General features: G+C 46.3%; 1 protein-coding gene and 2 non-coding genes across 3 annotated transcripts in view; 1 reads left to right on the top strand and 2 right to left on the bottom strand.

Annotated features, from left to right (window-relative positions):
- Positions 1–15,136, bottom strand: part of LOC140717809 (uncharacterized) — an 845,297-nt gene that overhangs the window by 359,419 nt on the left and 470,742 nt on the right. The window lies entirely within an intron of this gene.
- On the top strand, positions 6,902–6,975 carry trnan-guu (transfer RNA asparagine (anticodon GUU)). Its single transcript has one exon. It is a non-coding gene; the product is annotated as a tRNA-Asn (tRNA).
- trnag-ucc (transfer RNA glycine (anticodon UCC)) lies at positions 8,881–8,952 on the bottom strand. Its single transcript has one exon. It is a non-coding gene; the product is annotated as a tRNA-Gly (tRNA).

The raw sequence follows: 15,136 nt of genomic DNA, 5'->3' as shown, positions 1-15,136 counted from the left end.
GCGGTACACACGTTCTTATTTCTCGGCTTCTTCCATCTGTGCCCGAAGAAAGATCTGTCATCGTCCACCTGCGGGTCATCGTCGTCCTCTCCCGGTCCCTGGTCGTCCCGGGTCACACATCGCACTAGACTTCGTCACCGGTCTACCCCCTCCCGCGTAAATACCACTATTCTTACCGTGCTAGACCGATTCTCCCGGGCAGTTCACTTTGTGGCCCTCCCTGAACTACTTTCCTCTCAAGAAACCTGAGATTTTCTCGTCCGCCACGTCTTCCGCCTGCACAGAATCCCCACGGACATCATCTCCGATCGAGATCCCCAGTTCGTCTCGCCGGTATGGAAGGCCTTCTTTCAAGCCTTAGGTGCATCGGTCAGCCTGTCATCCGGTTTCCACCCCCAGACGAACGGGCAGACGGTGCAGGTCAACCAAGACCTGGAGGCGACCGTACGTTGTGTAAAGGCAAACGACCCGTCGATCTGGAGCGAGTATCACCTGTGGATTGAGTACGCGCACAGCTCTCTGGTGAGCTCTGCCACTGGGAGGTCTCCGTTCGAGTGCTCACTTGGGTACCAGCCTTCGCTGTTCCCCGCGCAAGTAGAAGAGATTGCGGTACCGTCGGTTCGGGACCATATTGATCGGCGCCTTAAAATTTGGAATAAAACACGCATGGCCCGACTCAGATCAACGAATCGAAATGAGAAGACAGACGACCGACACCGGACTCTGGCACCAGAGTACCAACCTGGGCAAAAGGTGTGTCTTTCCTCCAGGGACATCCCGCTCGAAAACTATCATAGGAAACTCGCCCCTCGCTTCCTGAGACCATTCAAGGTTGCAAGGTTTATCAATCCCACAGCGGTCCACCTAAAGCCGCCAATGCCCATGTGCATTCACCCAACTTTCCATATGTTTCGGTCAGCCCCTTGTATCCCCCAGCTGAGAATCCCCCACCTCATCGTCAGCGTCTCATCGACAACCAACCGGCATACACCATCCGACGACTACTAGATTTTCGGGGCAGGGGTCTCCAAAACCTGGTGGACTGCGAAGGTTACGGTCCAGAAGAGCTTTATTGGGTTCCCAGATCCTTCATCCTGGACCCTTCCCTATTCCAGGACTTTCATCTGGACCGTCCAGACAAGGCTGGAGGATGGCTGAGAGGCTCCCGTTGAGGTGGGGGGCTGGTATTCTCATTGTCCCTCTGGCAACTGGATAACTTCATCAGGAATAGGGCCTCAATCACCTGGTATAGTTCCCAATCATTCCCTGGCTCCAATAATTACAGGCACCTGCTTTTCATCAGCCAATGCAGTATAAGAATCATGTGACCGCAACAAAAAGCTGCCAGTTCGTTGGTCGACTCGTTCCATGGTTCTTAGCACTAACAGTTCTGAGTCTAGCATCGTTCCTGAATTCTCTACTAAAATCAAGTCTCCGGGTAAAGACTCCCTGGGCACCAATTCCACACTCGCTATGACTGTAATCCCTCCAGACTCGGCCTCGGTGCTCGTGTTCAGGAATTGTAACAAAACCAGAGAAACAACTCATATCAAGAGTCTATCTATCTCTGGGAGGGAAAGGAACATTTTTTTACTCAGAAAAGTTATTTAAAATACATTTTCTGTGGCTTGTTTTGGTATGTGCTAGTAGCTTTTATTCAATTAATCAATTCGAATATTATTTTTACAATATAAGAACATTTTTCAGAATATCTAAATCAACGATTTGGGAAAATGCTACGATAAAGCAGATTTACGGGTTTGGCAAGGGAGATAGAAGTCACGGATCAACACATATAAAATGCTGGAGGAACTCAGCAGGCTAGACAGCATCTACGGAAAAGAGAACAGTTGAGGTTTCGGGCCGAGACACTTCAGCAGATGAATAGCAGAATTACAAGGAGGAGGGAGGAAAAGGAGAAGCAAGGTGATAGTTGAAGCCTGGAGCGGCTGGGGTGAAGTAGCCCGAATGATTCATTTCTCGTTGACTTCATCGTGCAAGTTAAATAACGATGCAACTTGAAATCCTCCTCACTTGGTTGAGGGGATTCTGACTGCATGGTGCAACCTTAATTCAGGGATCCTTGTATCATTCAGTTTCTGCAAGAATGTGATAAATGATCGGTTATTTGAAATATTTAATTTAATTTAGCGTGGAAGCGTATTTCAACAATGTTCTGTTTCTATTCATAACTAACTTGCAATCTTCTGTTTGGTGAAATATTTTACTTCATCTGTCTCTATGTAAGTATTTGAAACTACTAATCTGATATTCTGCTTTGAAAACGCCTGTTGTTGTTCTTGGCTGAAACTCCTTAAAGGCCAGTGTTGTGAGACCGTCAGACACTCACGTCTTCTTTCCTCACTGTAGCATACTCTCGCCAATATCTGAATAAATCAAGAAGAGGTCAGTCAGATTTTCATGTACAAACTGGATCAAAGAGTGGTGCCTTGAGCTCAGGGGCAGGGAGCTGATATTAGATGATCAGCCAGGGTCTAAATGAATGAATGAATATGCCCCTGCTCCCCTTCTTATCCCATCCCTGATATATTTAGTTTTTTTTGCCCCTCCTTTCTTTCTCTCTATTTCTGCCCATCACTCTGCCTGTTCTCCATCTCTCTCTGGTGCTCCCCTCTCCCTCTCTTTCTCCCTGGGCCTCCCGTCGAATGATCCTTTCCCTTCTCCAGCTCTGTATCCCTTTTGCCAATCACCTTTCCGGCACTCAGCTTCACCCCACGCTCTCCGGACTTCTCCTATCATTTGTCATTTTCCCCTCCCCCTGCTACTTTCAAAGCTCTTACTATCTTTCCTTTCAATTACTCCTGACGAAGGGTCTCGGCCCGAAACGTCCACAGTGCTTCTCTTTATAGATGCTGCCTGGCCTGCTATGTTACACCAGCATTTTGTGTGTGTTGCTCGAAATGAATGTCGTTCTGTCTGGACAGACCGAATAGCCGAGACCGACTTCTACGTTCTATCATTCAACATTCGACCTTTGATCAGAGAAGATTTCACATTCATTTGACGATGGGTTTGCAGATCAGTGGCAGAACTCAGGCTTCGCACGTATGACGTCTTAGGTTGAATTGTAGACATCTTCACATTGATGGTTGAATTGTGAAAAATGGGCGGAAAATCCCATGAGAGAAAATTGCCTTTACTATCACAGACCGAACGTTTGATTTCCGTTTGAAGCGCGGTGGATAAGCGGGTAATACAGCAGAGAGAAAAGGACGAGCCCTTGTTGTATCATGTACCGGTGGAGAAATTCAAAAATCCCTGCCTCTTTTAAGGGAGGGGCCAAAGTATTGCCGACACCGACTGGTCAGCCTGAGAAAAACTTAAATTTGAATAAATAATGCAACAACAACAAAATCCCATTGGAGCAATTGTTTGAATGAAGAGTTTTCAATGCGAAAACAAATCATCATTTGTTCATCAAAGTCGCGAGTTCCGTTCACACGGAGACAAGTGGATTGTTGGTTCATCAAGGAATTCCGCCATTCACTCAAACATCGGGACAGGATTGGGAATATAATGGGACCTCGGGATTGAGCGTGGTGACACCCCAGTGTGTGTGTTAACGTCATTATTCATACATTAAAAAAAACTTGCATGGGATGAATTCTCCATCTGAACAATTACATTGTTATCTGGTGACCGCCCTCGTAAGTGGTCCATTCAGGTAGTCAAATGGATCATAAAGGAGGACGAGAATGAAACAAGTCCGGACGCTGGCCCTGCTACGCTGCGCACTTTCCATGTCGATCAGTGCCAGGGCGCCGGGCCAGTGTCCTGGAGCTCCATCGTTGAGAGACTAGTGGGAGCTCCCTCAGCACACGTAGATCAGTGCCTCAGGAAGGAAACTCGTTTCCGCCTTCTCCAGGACAGGAGGGAAACGGCAGGCGCAATTGTTCGGAGTGCTGATGTCCACATGGGAATCTTAGGGTTTGTGGTCGCGATGTGAAGCAAACCTTGTACTGCTATAATTGAGTTCCTCTACGCCCAAATGTACGCATGGAATTCAGGGTGAAAAGTCACTAAGCAAAAGATGAGCTCAGTTTCTCCCTTCACAGATGCTGACGTATGTGGTGAGTATATCGAGCAGTTTACGCTTTTAGTTCAGGATCAACTCTGTTTCTCTGACTCCGGATCTCTGCTGCCCCAGTCGCATGTGGAGAACATGGTAATCATGTCCGAGTGGTTAAGGTGATGGACAGGAAATCCATTGGGTTGTCTCCGTGCAGGTGTTAATGCTGTCCACAGCAATGGATGGCGGAGCGGACTCGAAAGGCCGAATTGCCTACTGCAACTTTTATTTTCTATTTTTCAACGTTCATCCTTTGTGATTTGCTACTCTGATTTGCTACCAAGGGTGAGGTTACGGAGTACTTGGTGACACAGGACAAGATTGGGCAAAGTAAGTATGGTTTCCTTAAGGGATAGTAATGTGAACAGTCTCGGGTTCCTCATCTTAGAAAATATATGCTGGCATTGGAGAGGATGGAGAGGATGTTCACAACGATGACTCCCGAAATTAAAGGGTTAACATATGAGGAACTTTTGATAGCTCTGGGTCTGTACTTCCTGGAATTTAAACTGATGAGGAGAGATCTGACTGAAACCTTTCGAATGTTGAAAGGCCCATACAGAGTAGATGTGGAAACGAGGTTTCCTACGGTGGAGGAGTCAAGGATAAGAGGTCACAGTCACAGGTCGAGAGCGTCCATTTAAAACAGAGATGCAGCCGCAAGCAAATTCATGGAATGAATTACCACAGGCATCAGGGGACGGCAGGTCGTTGGGGTTTTTTAAGGCAGAGCTTGATATGTTATTTATTGGACACGCCATCAAAGGATACGGGAGAGGCCTGAGGACTGGGATTGAGGGGAGGGGGAATGTATCAGCCATGATCAAATGGCGGAGCTGACTCGATGGGGCACATAGCTTATTTCTGCTCCTATGCTCTTATCCGATCAGATGGAAGATTTCATCATAAGTTTGACATTGGGGATGTAGCTCAGTGAAAGAGCGCAAGCTTCGCACGTATGAAGTCCCTGGTTCAATCCTCGGCATTTCCACTGAAGGGGCCGAAAGCAGATGAAGAAATTACTCTACCCTCAGCCTTCATTTCTGTCATCGAAATGCGGGATAAGCCCGTAACATGTGGGGATTGTACAATTAATTGTACAACAATTCCAATAACTCTGAAAGGCGCAGCGGAACCGCGATGGGCTCATAACCCCGAGGTCGATGGTTTGAAACCACATTCTGTTGTATTCATCATTTATCAGTGCGTTTTGAAACCGCGGCCCGTCACGTTATGCCGAGACACAGGTAAGTCCACCGCGTTCATTTGAATAATGAAAGGAGAAATGACAAAAGAGTTTTCATTACTTGTGTGCAACGGTCGAAATGAGCATTTCTGGTTTATCCACGGTTTTTCATTCCGGTATGTCAGTATGGTTTCGTAGGCACACATTCATCCGCACAGGTTTTAATGAAGGCAGCGACAACTGTGGCGTACCCACTGAGACTCGAAGATGAATCCCTGACTACATCCCTGTCTACACATTCAAAGCTGCCCTGCAAGCGCTCCTGTGCCTCCTTGTCCATACCTTTCTGGTCCTCGCTACTGATACTGCGGGCGTCAGGGTCCGCCTATATTTAGGGAGAAACGATAGAGACAGACTCCCCAGTGTGGGCAAAGTGGAAAATCTGGAAAATATTTCCCTGCATCAGTTAAATCCTGTTGATGAATGTCCCTCCCTGCAGCACAAAATCAAGCCGGAATGAGAACTTTACACAAGGAAAAGCTGAATCGAAAGCAATTCCGAAGCCTCTCCCGTTGCACATGAAGAATTGTTTGGGTCAAAAGTGCCAGTGCCACAGTTAACTAACAAACATTGAGGTGACCCTTTGAAGCATCCTGTGCTCGGACATCCCAAAGTCAGATCGCTCTTTCTCATTGGTGTCTTGTTCGTTTTGTGATTCGTATCCCCGTCTGTCACCGGGAAGAAGGCTGTTAATTTCCCCGGCAGGGAAATGCTTTTGATATTTCTATATTAAATGTAACTGCAACTCGAATTTTCAAAGTAAAATGAAAAGGGTTAAAGAGGTTAAATAGGAGTTTGGCATTGAAGTGATCGGTTCTTTGGGTACGTGGAACGGTCGATCGGCAGTGATCTCGGGAAGGCAGAGTCTGACGAGAGGAAAGGACTTTGTGTTCAGCTTCGTGAAATCTCCCCTCCACGACTCTGTATCTCAGAACCATTCGGCGTATCACACAGTGACAGGGAACAACGTTTCCGCAAATATTTGCTTCATCCGCCTCTGTCACATTTTAAATGTTAAACAAAGGCTGTCGTTGACCTCGATTTAAGGTTTCCAGTTGAAAGAGTCAGAAAGGAGAGGGAGAGTGGAATCGGTGCCTTCGCCCAGGTCAAGCCACCCTGCAGCGACTCCGTGAGACTCCTTCCGTCTAACTGCGAGCTCGCAGCTGTGAAAGGCCTTCGACCTGAAACGTGAGCTCTGATTCTCCCTCCACAGACGCTGCCTGACCTGTGGAGTATTTCCGACAGTTTCAGCTTTTCGTTCAGGAACAGTTTTGTTTCTCTGACCCCGGGGTCGGTGCTGTTCTCATCCGTCTCGTGACACAGTGATTATATCCCATGAAAATGCCCTTCTTTGAGGAGTGTGTACTGGTGGCCTAATGTTTTATCAATGCACTGGGAATCCATCGGTATTTTCGCTTTTAATTCTGACAAGTATGTGCTTGCAGCGTTTTCTGTTTTATATTGTCCGTCACCCTTTGATGCAAACTATTCATGAAAATTGAGAAAAGCAGGGTCGCAGCATCGATTACCAGTCAGCATTTTTCAACGCCGGAATGGGCCAGCCTGTCTCTGTGGCGCAATCGGTGAGCGCGTTCGGCTGTTAACCGAAAGGTTGGTGGTTCGAGCCCACCCAGGGACGCTGTTGATCCGGCAACTTTTGCTGTGCGTTACATTGACCGCTGGGAAACGCTGCGCTGTCCGGAGACCGGTGTTCCCTGCTACTGCTCCATCACTTTCAGTGGGAATTTAAAATGTTTCTGTCACGTACCGAGGTACAGTGAAAAGTTTCTCTTTCGTACGGTTCATAGAGATCAAATCATTGTACAGTGTATTGAGAGAGAACAATGTGAAACAATAACAGAATGCAGATTAAAATTTAACAGCGACAGGGAAAGCACACTGCAGATAAATAATTAGGTGCAGCTTCATAAAGGGGTAGACTGCGAGGTCTAGTATCCATCTTACCCTACCCGGGAACCATATGGATACCAGACCGAGCCAGTTCTCCTCTCCCAGCATTTACCGCCATCTGGTGGAACTTGATCCCGCTCAATAATTTCTCTTTCGACTCCTCCCATATCCTACAAATAAAATGTTATGCCACTGACATTCGCATGGGTCCCTGCTATGCCTATCTGTTTGTCAGCTGCGTGGAAGAGTCTATCATGATAGTCTATCAATCTATCAGGGTTCGTCTTGTTCTCACCTACCTACCCCCAGCATTTGACTCCAGCACACAATTCTCTATAACTTCCGCCATCTCTAGAGGATCCCAGCACGAATCCCAACCTGTATTTTCTGCAGCGATTGCTGCCTATGTGAATCCCATGTGCGTTAGTCCCTGTCATTGATCTCACTCCTGGCACTTATCCTTCCAAGTGAAACAAGTGCTACACTTGCCCCAACACATCTGCCATCATAACCATTAATGGTCCCAAGCAATCCTTCCAGGTAAGACGACACTTCACCTGTGAGTATTGTACGGTCATCAACTGCATCCAGTGCTCTCGGAGTGGTCTCCTGTATATCGGTGAGTCCTGACACAGGTTTGGAGACCACTTCAGCGAGCATCTTCGCTCCGTCCACCAGAAAAACAAGCGACAGTGGCCACCTCTTTCAATTCCACTTCCCATTTCAATTCCGACATCACAGCCCATGGCCTCCTGCATTGCCGCGGTCGGGCTACACTCAGTTTGGAGGAGCAGTACACTATATTTCGTCAGGGTAGCCTCCAACCTGACAGCATGTATATCGATTTCTGGAATTTCTGGTAATGCCCCTCCTGTCACCTTGTGTTTCTCCCTCCTCTCACAGTCTAACTCTAATTCGTCGTCGACTGGTTCTACAACCCCCCCCCCCCACAGGTTCTGCCTGGCCTGCTGACATCCTCCAACTTTTTCTGTGTTGCTTGGATTTCCATCATCTGCGATTTTCTCTTTGTACCTGTATCCATGTCGCCCCACTGTTACATATTCATGTGCCGATCTAAAAACTTCTTACACCCTTCCGTCTCTGAACCAGGAAGCCCGTTCCCAGCAACCAGCCCACTCTGTATAAAAACGTGAGCCGAAAATCTTCTTTAAACTCTCTCCCACTCCGCCCTTAAATTCATTCCTGCTCGAATTTCAATTCCCTGCCATGGGAAACCAATTCTGACTATCTGTCCAATCTATATCTTTTCATCATTTTGTACCTCATAATTCAGTCAAGTTTCCTCTGAGGCTCTGACATTCCAATGGAGGCAAACAAGATCAAACACTTTAATTGATAGCATCCGAGAGACGCTTTCGAAAACCTGCCAATCCTTCCTGTGAAGTGTCCATTCTTGTAGAATCTGGAATAGAGCCAGAACAAGATTTAACGGGAAACTCTGGAAGGACGTTAATTCCATCTCTGATCCACGACACAGCGAATGATAATTAATGAATCAATCTTACACTCATAGTGTGAATTAGCGTCTGTCGATTACTCGGCCTTTAAGGTCCTGCGTGGAACATGTCTATGTAAGAGGTTTAGTTGCTATGTAGTCTAAAACAGTACAACATGCGATGGCCGGGAATCGAACCCAGGTCAACTGCTTGGAAGGCAGCTATGCTCACCACTATACCACCATCGCTCAATGGCGTTGCAAAAGATTGGAGTAGTGAGGCGTCTCCCTTATTTCCATGTGACTCGATCAGTCCCCGAGCTTCTTTCCGTCGGGTCATTCCTCACTTCTGCTGCAGGTTCTATTTCGGTAAATTAGAATCGGCATCGCTAACAGACCAGAGTTATACAACCCACGGCGAGCATACTCCAGGAATCAGACTGAGTTAGAACCGAGTCGAGGAGATTCTAATGGGGTCCTGCCTCGCGCATCACCAAATGGATAAACAAATCCTTATTATATTTGTCCTTTCAAACCAAAGGAGTCCATCCTTTGGCAAGACCTGGAACACAGTAAGTGACTGAATCGCTAAAGAATCCTGAGACCCCACCAGTCACACAGTGAGAAGGGGATGAATAAAAATCGGCAGATCCAAAATCACACACAATCAGCAAACACACATCAGGGTGACTCTGTGAGCTCTCCTGCACCTTGACGTCCATGTGACAGATTACATATTCTTGTATATTCCTCGTAAGTTTCGTGGTTAGTATCCTCGCCCGTCCAGTGAAAGACCGGAGTTCAGTTCCCCGACGGGGAGACTATTTCCTACTTCAAATATTAATTGGAAATACAAGACAATTTTTGAGCCAAAATTTGAACTTCTTCCTGCGGTGACAGTCGAACGCATGCGCAGTGAGGCTCCAACCTTCTATCTGCTTGACAGGGTACGGCTCAAGACATGCGCAGTCCCATTCCCTCACCCATTCCAGCAGCGGCTTTAAAGCAGCTGGCAATGCCGAGTACCCGGACCGAAGAGATAAATTGAGGTGGTGGAGCGGAGGACACCTTGGCCCCGTAATCGGAACTGGGTTCCAGAAGGCGACCGGTCATGATAGCCGAGGGAAAGGGCTGGTGGTAGAGAATGATTTGGGGGATGATTGTAGAGGGAAGGGGCTGATGGTGGAAGGTAAATCTACACAGCGTGCTACACATTGATATTTTCCAATCAGCTTACAGTTTTTCATTGGAATGCATGAAATCTCTTAGTAAATGGAGAGGAAATTTAAGAATCTGTTTTGGTGTTCCCATGGGTTTTGTCTGTGTACAAGAAACTTGTTGCAATCGCATATATTGTTTGATATTCCAGGTTATGAGTTTGTGGAATAAGCTCAGTGCAGTGGCGGAGGGGTGCTACCTTTGTGAAGAAAGGTTTATTGTAAAGAATTCTGCCTTCTCTGGAGAATAATGAATGCATAGTTATAGAATTATTATATCGACATGGAAAATCAAATTTATGAGCTTTTATAATCCAGGCTGTAAGCTGCCTGTGGAAGGTTTGGGAAGAATGCTCTTAACTTGTTTTTTAATGGTGACTTTAACGCACATACTGGTCTTTGTGGCAGTAAGACTAACGGGACTGCATTAGAGAAGTGTCTGGAATAATCCGAGTTAGTCTATTTAAATGACGGAACAGAGATAAGAGTGGATATCGCCAAAGGTGAGGTTATTGGCCAGATTTGACTTTTATCTGTGCTCGACCTGCTGGACAATAACTGGGAAGTAAAGACTGATGGTAGGGGGAGTGATCAACGCAAGAAAACTTTCTGAAGTATTTCAGAGGAGAAGAACAATAGCAAGGATAGTTATTAAGAATGTGAAAAGGGCAGCTTGGAAAGGATGTTACTGAACAGTTGAGAAGGAACTAGCATAGCAGTGGTGTGGAGAATGCTGAAGAAAATCAATGGTGGCGAAGGTTATAACCAGATTGCAGTTTAGTAGAGAATGGAAATTTGGATGCAATGGAGAAAGAAAGGGCAAATGTGAAATACGTTTATAAAGATACACAGACAAGAGAGTTTAGGGAATATGTATATTAAGAAACAAGAGTGCATTTTGATGGATAGTGGGAATATCTTTGACAAACAAGAGGCGTTTGAAATTGCCATGGATGATGATGATTTTATGTTGGCTGAATTGAAATTTGCTGTCAATAGGACAGGTACTACAGCCAGGGCAGGATATAGGAAGCTATCATATACTCTAGTATGTCCCCGAGGCAGCCTAAAAGTAGTTGCTTGAGTTTTATGAGAAGGACTGGTAGCAAGGAATGTTTCCAGGAGACTGAAAATGTCTGTAGCGATGCCTATTGTAAAATAGGGGAAAGATCCTACGCTGTCCAGTTGCTACAGACCTGTTGCTGTCAGTTCCTAACGATGAAAAATAATTGCGAAAATGATGGCAATTAGGCTGATTATTCTTTGGAGAGGAGGGAATAAATTCTTCACTATCAATGCGGGTTTTGTAAAAGAGGATATATGATGCCACTGTACTACTGGGAGAGATATTTGGAAATCTTTTTATACTGAAAGTTTGAAATAGTTTATTATATGCTATGGAAGGAGAGGTTTATGATTAAACTCATTAAGTTTGATATTGGTGTGACGTTTTGCAAATGGGTAACTTTTTATTGTTTGGACGGTCATGTAGAGTGAGAGTGGGTGAAAAGAGTGATATCAGAGCTTGCGGAGGGTAACGTGCCTCCTTCCCCGCAATAGTGTTATCAGTACAATATTGTTTGATATGATGGTTAATGATATTGTTAACGGTCGGGGGGCCTGCGATCGGTTTGGCTTTATATGCTGATGATGGCATTCTGTGGAAATAGGGTGAGAATAGTTCCAATGTGGGAAGGTCTTCGACAAACAGCGTTAGCAGCAATGGAAGAATGGTGTTTGCACTGTTTCCAGATCAATGTGCGTGCTTTATTTTTACTCATTAACATAGGATCTCGGAATAAAATGACAAAGGTTTACTAGCATACGCAGATGCTGCCTGTTTTGCTGAGTTCCTCCAGTGTGTTGTTTAGGGAATGGTCTGGATTCTGGAGCGCTGGCAGTGGAGGTTGTTACTGGAAAGGAAGAGGCGGAGTCGATTATCAACTTATTTAGAATCAGATTTAATATAATTGGCAGATGTTGTGAAATTTGTTAACATTACAGCAACAGAACAATGAAATCCTTGATAAATTAATATCGAGAAAAACCTGAGTTTCGTCAAGAATTATCGATTAAACTTAACATATATAGTGCAAAATAACATAAATTAACCGAAAAAGTAGTTAGTTAATGCTCATGGGTTCAATGCCCGTTGAGAATTGAGAACTCGGATGACAGAGGGGAAGGAATTGTTCCTGATTCACAGAGTGTGTGCCTTCAGCCTTCTACAACTCCTTCCAGATGGTAACAGTGTGAAAAGCGTATGCCCTGCGTGGTGGGGATCCTTAATAATGCTCGGTGCCTTGCTGAGACACCGATCCTTGAAGATGTCGAATACTACCCATGATAGCACGAATTTTACAAGTTTCTACAAATTATTTTGATCTTGTGCAGTAGACCACACCCCATGCTAGATGGAAATGCAGCCAGTCAGAATGCTATCCACGGTACATTTGTAGAATTTTTTTAGTGTTTTAATTGACAAACCAAATTTCCTCAAACTCCTATTGAAATATAGCTGCTACCTTGCCTTCTTTATAACTGATTCAATATGTTGCACCAGTTTCCGATCCTTAGAGATGTTGACACCCCGAACTTGCAATTGTCCACTCTCTCCAGTTCTGATCCCTCGATAAGAGTTGGTTTGGGTTCTTTCATCTTATCTTTCCTGAAGTACACAATCAGCTCGTTGGTCTTGCTGACGTTGAGTGCAAGATTTTTGCTATGACAACACTTAATTAACTGGTATATCCCACTGCTTTACAACCTATTGTCAGCATCTGAAGTTCGGCAAACAATGTTTTTATCATCAGGAAGTTTATTAATGCTGTTTGAGCTATGCCTTGCCACACGGTTCTGTGTGTAGAGACAGTGGACTAGTGAGCTAAGCACACATCCCCGTGGAGCACCAGTGTTAATTGTCAGTGAGGTGCGCATGTTTTTCCAATCCGCAGAGATTGTGATATTGCTGCTAGGAAGTCAAGGATCCAGAATCTTAGGCCAGGGTTGTCCTCAGGTGTACAATGAGAGCCCAGCCGTCTGTGCTGCTGCCATCAAGCATGACTTGGATGAATGCCACCTAGAAGGGAATTCCACATTGATACAGTATGTGACGACCTGCTGCTGACGTGCCCCACCCTGCCTGAGTGCGTGAACGTCTCTCTAGCAGTACTCCAGTTCCTAGCAGAACGGGGTCGTCGAGTATCCAGGGCTAAATTGCAATTTTGCCACCCCCACGTGCAGTGCCTGGGGTTTCACACTGAAGGCGGGCACTCGGAAAAAAGGACCTGATAGAATAAGAGCCATCGTGCAGATGATAACCCTGAAGACCAAGAAGGAGGTTATCTCCTTCCTGGGAATAGTGGGGTATGCCGACAATGGATAAGCGAATATCGGATAGAGAGGTGAGAGGTGAGAGTGCCCCATGCTGTAATGCCGTTCTTAAACTCCGCATCCCTCAGCACTTCACTACCTCCCGCCGAACAGGCAACGAGATGCTCCTCCTGTCACACCCCAGTTAAACTTACCAATGATCGCTGGCGGTCAACCTCGCCACCTTCGCGCCGGAGCCGATGGAAGACTACGACCACGACTGTCTGGTGAAGGTACAACACACCACCTCCCCGAGGGTGCATTTGCACCCGGACCTTGCCAAATCCTGATCTGATCTCCTTTACTGACGGATCCCCGCAAAGGTCTCGAGATGATCTGCTTCTGGCCGGCTATGCTGAAGTGGACCCACATCAGGTTGTGGAAGCCTTCGCCCTGCCCCAAGGTACTTCAGCACAAGCAGCCGAACTTTTCTCCTTGACACGGGCCTGCATATTGGCGAAAAGGAAATCAGTCAACATATACACAGATTTACGCTGTGCCTTCGGTGCAGCGCAAGATTTCGGACAAATATGGGAAAACAGAGGGTTCACCACCTCGTCCGGAAAACCCATCAGACTCCCAACTAGAGCTAAATCTACAGGAAACGCACGAGTAGATGAGGTTGACAAACGACTGGCCGCGACTCAATAACCAAGCAGTTTGTGCCCTGAAGCAAAGCCTTGGCCCTATAGTTGTACTGATGAACTACAACAAGCACAACAACATGCCGGTCCGCAAGGGAGACGCAGCTGGAGCGCGTGCAGTGCCACGAAAAAGATGGGTTTCAGTTCCATCCAGACAGGCGTGTAGTGTGTCCTAGAAGCCTGTTTTTGCCCCTGTGCTGCCTAGTCCATGCGCAGGTGCACATGGGCAAAGGAGGGATGCAATATGCGATTGACCAATAATGGTATGCTCCTGCGATAACACCGACCATTCAAAAGATCGTTCGATCTTTTCCAGTCTGTCAACATTACAACCCGGGAAAGGGGGGAGCCACGTATGATCCCCTCCCAATGCCTAAATTGCCCTTTCAAAATCTCCAAATCGATTTTGCGCAGATGTCCCCGGTTTCGGGATGCTAGTATATGCTGGTAATAGTGGACATGTTCACCCGATGGATGGAACCATACCCCACTCGAAGGGATGATGCTAGGGCAGTAGAGAAAATATTGCGGAAGGAAATGATACCCAGATATGGAATACCCATAGGGATAAATAGTGTTAGGGTACCCATTTTACAGGTAAGATGGTAATAGACGGTGCAAGCCATGGGGTTCCAATGGAAATTGCACATTCCCTCCAGCCTCAATCCTCTGGAATAGTGGAAAGGGTTAATGGGAGAGATGACGAATGCCCGATCTAAAGTGTGTCAAGATAACAATTTACGCTGGCCGGAGGCTCTCCATGTAGTATTATATGCATTAAAGAACAGGAAAAACAGGTCTACTGGATTGACGCCCCACGAGGCTCTCATGGGACGCGCATGCCTACAGTGGTCAGGTCCCCAGTGGCCCTGAACTTGGCCCTGTATGGGAACGATGAACAAACATTGGCCGATGCACAGGCCATATGTAAACAAGCTTCTGAGCTGCATGAGAAAATGAGAAAGACCCATGCCCCTCTAGGGAGTACCCCTATACACTCATTTTGCCCAGGAGATAAGGTGTGTGTAAAACAGCTGAAACAAGGATTCTTTCTCTCCGAGGTGAAAGGGACCGTATACTGCATTATTGACGAACCGAATTGCCCTCAAGATAGACGGAAAAGAAGACTGTATCCATGCGGCGATGTGTAAACGGCATCATCCACCAGAAACGGAGCCAACGAAATCTGAAACCATCTCA

Source organism: Hemitrygon akajei, chromosome 28, assembly GCF_048418815.1.
Source record: "Hemitrygon akajei chromosome 28, sHemAka1.3, whole genome shotgun sequence".
NCBI lineage: Eukaryota > Metazoa > Chordata > Chondrichthyes > Myliobatiformes > Dasyatidae > Hemitrygon > Hemitrygon akajei.
The sequence above is the reverse complement of the archived record's forward strand: the minus strand, read 5'-3'. Positions and strand labels throughout refer to the sequence as shown.